We start from the raw sequence: 7,784 nt of genomic DNA, 5'->3' as shown, positions 1-7,784 counted from the left end.
TGTTTCTGTGCTGAACATTTCTATGACTCTATGTCCACACCAACCCTCCGAAAGAGTAACCCACCCTTTCCCTAACTGTATTTCTCCACATTTACCCTGACTAATGCACCTAACCTGCACACTGTGGGGTAATTTAGTCAGTTCACCCTAACCTGCACATCTTTGGATTATGGGAGGAAACCCAAGCAGACACGGGGACAATGTGCAAACTTCACACAGGCATTCGCCTGAGGATGGAATCAAATCTGTGTCTCTGGCACTGTGTGGTAGCAGTGCTAACCACTAAGGCACCGTGCCACCCTTGTATGCTGAAAGAGGTGGGCGATGGAAACTTAATTGACTGTACTGCACGGTGTTGAGTAAGGTTAAATCTCATGGGGTCTGGGGAGAGCTAGCCAATTGGGTAGAAAATTTAGGAATGCATTGCTGCCCCTAGTCTTGAAATCTCTCAGCCAAGGGAAAAGACCCCTGCCATTCACCCCCATACTTTATCAATCTCTCTAGTGAAGAGTCATCTGGACTCAAAACGTTAGCTTGCTCTCTCTGCATGGATGCTGCTGACCCACTGTGATCTCCAGCATTTGTTGTTTTCAGGACAGATTCCAGCATCTGCAGCAATGCACTCCTAAATGTTCACTGCTCAGTGGTTAGCACTATGGCCTCACAGCACCAGGAACCTGGGCTCAATTCCACCCTCCAGGCGACTGTCTGTGTTTGCACATTCTCCCCGTGACTATGTGGGTTTCCTCCTACAGTCCAAAGATGTGCAGGTTAGGGTGAATTGGCCATGCTAAATTGCACCATAGTGTCCAGAGATGCGTAGGTTAGGTGCATTAGTCAGGTAAAAATAGATTAATAGGGTAGGGGAATGATCTGGGTGTGTCACTCTTTGAAGGGTCAGTGTGGACGTGTTGGGCTGAATGGCCATTTCCACACTGTAGGGACTCTATATGGCACCCTCCCCAACTCTTTGCATTTCCCATAGAGGCGGCGGGGAGGGGAGGAATAAAGTGTTTTACACTGGAGGAAGGTTGAGTGAGTGAGAAGCGAAAATTAAACGCAGTGCTTTGCTTGAGCTCAAGCTGAGTGACTTGGTGGGGAGAATAGAAAAGGATGGTACGGTGGCTCAGTGGTTGGCACTGCAGCCTTAGTGCCAGGGACCCGAGTTCGATTCCAGCCTCAGGGCAACTTTCTGTGTGGATATTGTACATTCACCCCACTGGTATCTGCGTAGGTTTTGGATTAGTGGTGCTGGAAGAGCACAGCAGTTCAGGCAGCATCCAAAGTGCAGTGAAATCGATGTTTCGGGCAAAAGCCCTTCATCAGGAATAAAGGCAGTGAGCCTGAAGCGTGGAGAGATAAGCTAGGGGAGGGTGGGGGTGGGGAGAAAGTAGCATAGAGTACAATGGGTGAGTGGAGGAGGGGATGAAGGTGATAGGTCAGGGAGGAGAGGGTGGAGTGGATAGGTGGAAAAGAAGATAGGCAGGTAGGACAAGTCATGGGGACAGTGCTGAGCTGGAAGTTTGGAACTAGGGTGAAGTGGGGGAAGGGGAAATGAGCAAACTGTTGAAGTCCATATTGATGCCTTGAGGTTGAAGTGTTTAGATGATTAGATTACTTACAGTGTGGAAACAGGCCCTTCGGCCCAACAAGTCCACACCGACCCGCCGAAGCGACAACCCACCCATACCCCTACATATACCCCTTACCTAACACTAGGGACAATTTAGCATGGCCAATTCACCTGACCCGCACATCTTTGGACTGTGGGAGGAAACCGGAGGAAACCCACGCAGACACGGGGAGAACGTGCAAACTCCACACAGTCAGTCGCCTGAGGCGGGAATTGAACCCAGGTTCCTGGCGCTGTGAGGCAGCAGTGCTAACCACTGTGCCACCGTGCCACCTTCCGTGTTCTGAGGCGGAAGATGAGGCGTTCTTCCTCCTGGAGTCTGGTGGTGAGGGAGTGGCGGTGAAGGAGGCTCAGGACCTCCATGTCCTCGGCAGAGTGGGCGGGGAAGTTGAAATGTTGGGCCATGGGGCGGTGTGGTTGATTGGTGCGGGTGTCCCGGAGATGTTCCCTAAAGCGCTCTGCTAGGAGGCGCCCAGTCTCCCCAATGTAGAGGAGACCGCATCGGGAACAACGGATACAATAAATGATATTAGTGGATGTGCAGGTAAAACTTTGATGGATGTGGAAGGCTCCTTTAGGGCCTTGGATGGAGGTGAGGGAGAAGGTGTGGGCACAGGTTTTACAGTTCCTGCAGTGGCAGGGAAAGGTGCCAGGATGGGAGGGTGGGTCGTAGGGGTGTGTGGACCTGACCAGGTAGTCATGGAGGGAATGGTCTTTGCGGAAGGCGGAAAGGGGTGGGGAGGGAAATATATCCCTGGTGGTGGGGTCTTTTTGGAGGTGCACCGATGTGAGTTAGATGCATTAGTTGGGGGTAGGGGAATGAGTTTGGGTGGGTCGGTGTGATTTCGATGGGCCGAGTCGCCTGCTCCTACACTGTAGGGATTCTGTGAAAAAAAGGGGGGTTTGCAAATTCCGCTGACATCGGGTCCGCTGCAGGGCAGCGCAGGCGCAGTGCGAGTGCCCGCCGCCGGCCTCGTCCCGCCCCTGATTGTGATGTCACAGCGGGGCAATGGCCCCGTCGGTTTGAGAGAAACTGGGCAGCTCCTCATTCGGGGGCGGGGCCAATCTGTTCACTTGCAGCATCGGGAGTGAATCCTGGCAGGGAGCAGACTCTGCAAACTCAGGTATGTGTCTTCGTTACCCGGGTGAGGAGGGACGGAAGCATTGAGATTGGGAAGGGGAGGGGTTTTCTCTTTGTATTTTTTAAATGCACCGATTCCCTCAAATCAATGCAATAGGTACAAGTACAGCACACGCAATATTCGTCATTGCAGCTTCAAACCGGCTGCAACGTGTTTGCATCCTCATTCTTCCTCCGCCTTGGCTCTAGGACACTCGGTTTCCTTCCACCACCCCCACCCCCGGCCGAGGTGTCTCTCAGAAGTTCAGTTTGTCCCTCCATTCTTTCCCAGCTGCCTTTTGTGGGCTTTGAAATCCTCTGATTGAGTACAGGAGTTGGGAAGTTATGTTGTGGCTGTACAAGACATTGGTTCGTCTACTTTTGGAATATTACGTGCAATTCGGGTGTCCCTGTTATCAGAAAGTGACCTGCTGTTGTGAAATTTGAAAGGGTTCAGAAAAGATTTGCCAGGGGTTGAGCTGAATAGGCTATGGCTGTTTACCCCAGCACAGCAGAGGCTGAGTGGTGACCTTATCGACATTTATAACAACATGAGAGGCGTGGATAGGATAAATAGACAAGGTCTTTTCCCTGGGATGTGGGAATCCAGAACTTGAGAGTAATAGGTTTAGGATGAGGGGAGGGGGAGATATAAAAGGGACTGAAGGGGCAACTTCTTAGTGCAGAGGATGGTGTGTGTAAGGAATGAGCTGCGAGAGGAAGTGGTGGTGGCTGGTACAATTAAAACATTTAAAAGGCATCTGTATGGGTATATGAATAGGACGGGTTGACAGGGATATGGTCTTCGAGTAAAAAATGAGGTCTGCAGATGCTGGAGATCACAGCTGAACATGTGTTGCTGGTTAAAGCACAGCAGGTGAGGCAGCATCTAAGGAACAGGAAATTCGATGTTTCGAGCATAAGCCCTTATGCTTGAAATGTCGAATTTCCTGTTCCTTAGATGCTGCCTAACCTGCTGTGCTTTAACCAGCAACACATGTTCAGCTGACAGGGATATGGGCCAAGTGCTGGCAAATGAAACTAGATTAGGTTAGGATATCTGGTCAGCATGGATGAGTTGGACCGAAGTGGCCGTTTCTGACCTTGGCTTGCCACAAACATTTGTCACATCTGTACGTTCAGTTTCTCTCTGGTGTCGGCGTCAATGCCGTGATGTGTCATTTTGCGCCCCCATTCCCTGGGACGTAAATCATTTCATGTCTGGTTGCTTCTCAAGAAGCTGTATTGCAGGTTCATCCTGAATTGGCGGACATTGTTTTCTTCCCAAAATCAGACCTGCTTAGTCTCATAAGTATCCCAATGTTGTGAAAGGTGTTAGCTTTCAAATATGGTTATCCAAAATTTAAAGATGTTTTGACATTTTTACTTTTTCTGCTTCTATAAGATCCTGAATCAGCGCCTTCAGGAGAATTAGTTAGAGCGGAGTGAGAACAGAGGGGGAGAGTGAGTTTTGTGGAATCACAAAAAAGAGTGTTCTGCCGGATGTAGAGTTGATTGTTCTGAATTCCCACCCTGGACTGACAGTGATAACTTTTGTAATCTCTTTTTACAGTATTTGAAGATTTGAAGACAAAGTTTCAAAATGAACAGATGAAGGGCTTATGCCTGAAAAGTTGACTCTCCTGCTCCTCGAATGCTGCCTGACTTGCTGTGTTTTTCCAGCACCTGCAGTCCTCACTTTCACGTCAATGTGTGACAGTCACTCAATCCGTTGCAGTCCCAACAATTTTCAACTGATTCTGTGAGAAGGAGCAAAGCTTTTTGGTTCCTGTTTCAGTACGTTTTCAGTATCAGTGGGACTGGACGAGAGACCCTCCTGTCGCAGAGCACAGAGTGTGGAGCCTGAACCATTTATAGGGCCTGGAAAGAGGATTTCACGGCAGGAGGGGCTATACACATGTTTGTGTGCAGTTGAAGCTTCGGCCATGGAGAAACCCAAGGAATCCCGTCCTGTGGAGAAACCGTGGAAATGTGGCGACTGTGGGAAAGGCTTCCGTGTCCCATCTGCCCTGGAGATCCATCGGCGCAGTCACACTGGGGAGAGGCCATTTTCATGCTCCGAGTGCGGGAAGGGATTTGTTCAGGTCGCCCACCTGCTGGTCCACCAGCGGGTGCACACTGGCGACTGGAGGTCCACCTGCCCTGTGTGTGGAAAGGGCTTTACCCAGGCCTCCCACCTGCTGGCCCACCAGCGAGTCCACACTGGGGAGAGGCCATTCACCTGCTCCGTGTGCGGCAAGGGCTTCGCTCACTCCTCCCACCTTGTGGCCCATCGGCGGGTCCACACAGGGGAGAGGCCATTCTCCTGTTCAGTGTGCGGGAAGGGCTTCAGCCAGGCCTCCCACCTCCACACACACTGGCGGGTCCACACCGGGTAGAGGTCCTTCAGCTGCCCTGAGTGTGGGAAGGCCTTCAGCGATTCCTCCGCCCTGCTGAGGCACCAGCGGGTCCACACCGGGGAGAGACCCTTCAGCTGTACTGAGTGTGGCAAGGGCTTCACCCGCTCCTACCACCTGGTGGCCCACCAGCGGGGGCACACCGGCGTGAGGCAGTTCATCTGCTCCAACTGCAGGAAGGACTTTGTCGACTCATCCGACCTGCTGAGGCATCGGCGGGTCCACACCAGGGAGAGGCCATTTGCCTGCCCAGAGTGTGGATGGAGGTTCATGTTGTTCTGCAACTTGCGGAGACACCAGCGGGGGCACCAGAGCTCCCAACAGTTGGATTCCACTGGCAAAGCTGCTGTGGGTCACCCCCAGGACTGAACCCCTGCCTGCTCTGTCAGGGGGCGCAGTGGGAGAGTTGCTGGGCTTTTTTTTTTGTTTTCTCCTGGACTGCCCTGTCTTTCCCTCCCACCCCCAACTTTGCTTCCAGTAGCTCGTTGAGACCGGGAGCTGCTCTCTTTCGTTTCTTCTGTCCAGTGAAAGAATTGCTGGATCTTTCTGGGAATGATTTGCAGTCTGTAAGAAATAGCTGAATATTTCAGAATGTCCATTCACATTCAGCAAGTGACTTTGAAATTAAGTATACGGTTATGTGCCTAGGAGCATCTCATCATTCCAAGGATTCCACGAAAGGTTGGCAATCATTGTTGGAAATTGTTTGATTGAATTGATAACTTTTTTTTTCAATTTAACCCTTTTGCCCTAGTAAAGTTGCAGTATTTATAATTGTTGGTTTTTGTTTAAATTATAATTTTGGTGTGCAAGATCTGTTCTTCAAGTTTGGTTAGGAACAGTTGAGAAATTCTGAGCGACATTGCATGTTTTAATTTCACTGTGTTATGAATCCGGTGATAGTGACACTCAATTGTATTTTGTTGCTTCCCCTTAGTTGTAGTACCTTCCACCCCAACCACTCACTGTGGTAGTGAGTTCCACAATCTCATCACACCGAGGTTTCTCATGAAATCCTCAGTACAGACTTGGAAGGGAAAATGTTGGCAAGGGTAGAATATAGGGTGCTAACTGAAAATGCCAGGAAGATGTTCGACAAAGTAAAACCGTGACAATGTAGGGACAAATAAGGAACTTTGACAACAATGAGGAGGTCACAAGTCAGTGTTCAAGAGAACGATCGTGACAAAAAAAATGTACTCAGTAGACATTGAATATTGTAATTAGGCAAGTGTCTAGGTGCTGTCATTGGTTGAATGTGGTAAGACAAATTAAATAATCAGACTCACTAATTAATTATGTCAGTAATCACAAAACAAGTGCATACTATTGGTCAGTATATATAAACTGCTCTTAAAATAACACAACAGTATAGCAAACTGATTGTATTTTATTAATTATAGAACATAGAACATAGAAAGATACAGTGCAGTACAGGCCCTTCGGCCCTCGATGTTGCGCCGACCGAATCCTACCTAATCTACACTAGCCCAATAACTTCCAAATGCCTATCCAATGCCCGCTTAAATGACCATAAAGAGGGAGAGTTCACCACTGCTACTGGCAGGGCATTCCATGAACTCACAACCCGCTGTGTAAAGAATCTACCCCTAACATCTGTCCTATACCTACCACCCCTTAATTTAAAGCTGTGTCCCCTAGTAACACCTGACTCCATTAGCGGTAAAAGGTTCTCAGTGTCGACCCTATCTAAACCCCTAATCATCTTATACACCTCTATCAAATCTCCCCTAAACCTTCTCTTCTCCAATGAGAACAGCCCCAAGTGCCTCAGCCTTTCCTCATAAGATTTTCCTACCATTCCAGGCAACATCCTGGTAAACCTCCTCTGCACTCGTTCCAATGCCTCCACATCCTTCCTATAGTATGGCGACCAAAACTGCACACAATACTCCAGATGAGGCCGCACCAGAGTCTTATACAGTTGCAACATGACCTCAGGACTCCGGAACTCAATTCCTCTACCAATAAAGCCCAGTACACCATATGCCTTCCTCACAGCACTATTTACCTGGGTGGCAACTTTCAGAGATCTGTGTACATGGACACCAAGATCCCTCTGCTCATCCACAGTACCAAGTAGCCTACCATTAGCCCAGTAATCCATCTTCTTGTTACTCCTACCAAAGTGATTGACTTCACACTTAGCTACATTGAACTCCATTTGCCACATTTCTGCCCAGCTCTGCAACTTATCTATATCCCGCTGTAACCTACCACTTCCTTTCTCACTATCCACAACTCCACCGACTTTTGTGTCATAAGTCCTCCATTAATTGGAGAGTTTGTTGCCGCCTTGTGGAAATGGCTCTGCAGGCTTGGATAAAAGCAGTGTAAGAAAAGTGTCCACATGTCATCTGGTCAGTTACAGGCTCCAGTTTGAATCCCTACAGCATGCAAGCAGGCCATTCAGCCCATCAAGTCGACACTGACTATGCCACCCAGACCTGCTACCCTATAACTGTAATTCTGCATTTCTCATGGCCAATCTATCCTCACATCTTTTGGATTGTGCAAGGAAGCCGGAGCATCCGGAGGAAACTCACACAGACACAGGTGGAGAATGTGCAAACACCGCACAGACAGTCTGCCC

The 7,784-nt window shown here is 49.3% G+C and overlaps 1 pseudogene; it reads left to right on the top strand.

The window, feature by feature from the left end:
- Positions 1-2,715: 2,715 nt before the first annotated feature.
- Positions 2,716-5,812, top strand: LOC132807093 (gastrula zinc finger protein XlCGF8.2DB-like; annotated as a pseudogene).
- Positions 5,813-7,784: the final 1,972 nt, after the last annotated feature.

Source organism: Hemiscyllium ocellatum (genome assembly GCF_020745735.1).
Source record: "Hemiscyllium ocellatum isolate sHemOce1 chromosome 27 unlocalized genomic scaffold, sHemOce1.pat.X.cur. SUPER_27_unloc_1, whole genome shotgun sequence".
Taxonomy (NCBI): Eukaryota; Metazoa; Chordata; class Chondrichthyes; order Orectolobiformes; family Hemiscylliidae; genus Hemiscyllium; species Hemiscyllium ocellatum.
This window is presented reverse-complemented; position numbering and strand designations above follow the sequence as displayed.